Here is a 1,253-nt window from a genome sequence, read left to right on the forward strand (position 1 = left end):
AAAAAAAAAAAANAAAAAAAAAAAAGACAAAGCATATGGGATAATTGTATCAAAAGTATCATTTTCATTTAATTAGTAAGCAATAATTAGCTTATCCTCGAAAACGTAAAGCAAGAAATGTTCCAAACAAAAATCTAAAAATGCTAGGTGAGAGAGAGAGAGTAAACATCTCCGCTCTTTTTTTCATCTCATTTAAAATATTTATTTTAAATTTGCTTTAATAATTGCCTAAATTTTATAATTATTACAATCCATTTAATTGTAATTAATAACTTAAAAATTAAACTTAAAAGTTAAACAGTAGAGGGATGATTTTTGATGCTGAAAATGCAAAAAAAAAAAAAGTAATTTTATAATAAATTAAAAAGGGAACAAATTTAACAAAAATAAAGAGAGAGTAAAATGGAAACAGATAACAATGATTAGATGATTAGATGATAATGATTAGATGAACAGATAACAAATCAGCTAATAAGCATTAGCAAATTGAAATTAATTGTATAAAAGATGTCAATAGAAATGCAAAATCTATAATTTTACGAAATTATATTATCACATTTAAAATATATTCAGAGAAGCAATGCACTGATAAGATAAGGAATCTATCTGAAAAGGTGATGAATTTTATCCATTTCATATCAATATCCATTACTGTTCATTCAGGAAGATAATGATTGTAGTAATTGATAATTATAATTAAAGCAATAAATAATCAAAGCAGATTCATAAATAATTAAACTAAATACATGTTACAAGTAATTGGTAATTATTAAAATCAAAATTATCTGTTATTGTGGGATTGTATTTTCACGACAATTATATATTTGTAGTATTACCTGATCTAAATTGATCTTATTGGTGGGAAGAATAGAGCAAGAAGAAATGATGAAGATAACAAATATGAGAATGTGACAAGACAACAACTGATATCAGGAATGATGATAACAATGACTATTGATGGTATTAGTTGTTGAATGTTAGCTTTTGCATATGCATTATCATTGGTAGGAAAGATAGAACAACATGTCAAAGAATGACTGATAAGATAATGCTTTTTGTTGCTGTCATTATTATTATTAATTATTATTATCGATTATTATTATTATTATTATTATTATTATTATTATTATTATTTATTATTAGTCTATTATTATTATTTATTATTATTATTATTATTATTATTATTATTATTATTATTATTATTATTATTATTATTATTATTATTATTATTATTATTATTAATTATTATTATT

Source organism: Loa loa (genome assembly GCF_000183805.2).
Source record: "Loa loa unplaced genomic scaffold supercont3.224, whole genome shotgun sequence".
Classification (NCBI taxonomy): Eukaryota; Metazoa; Nematoda; class Chromadorea; order Rhabditida; family Onchocercidae; genus Loa; species Loa loa.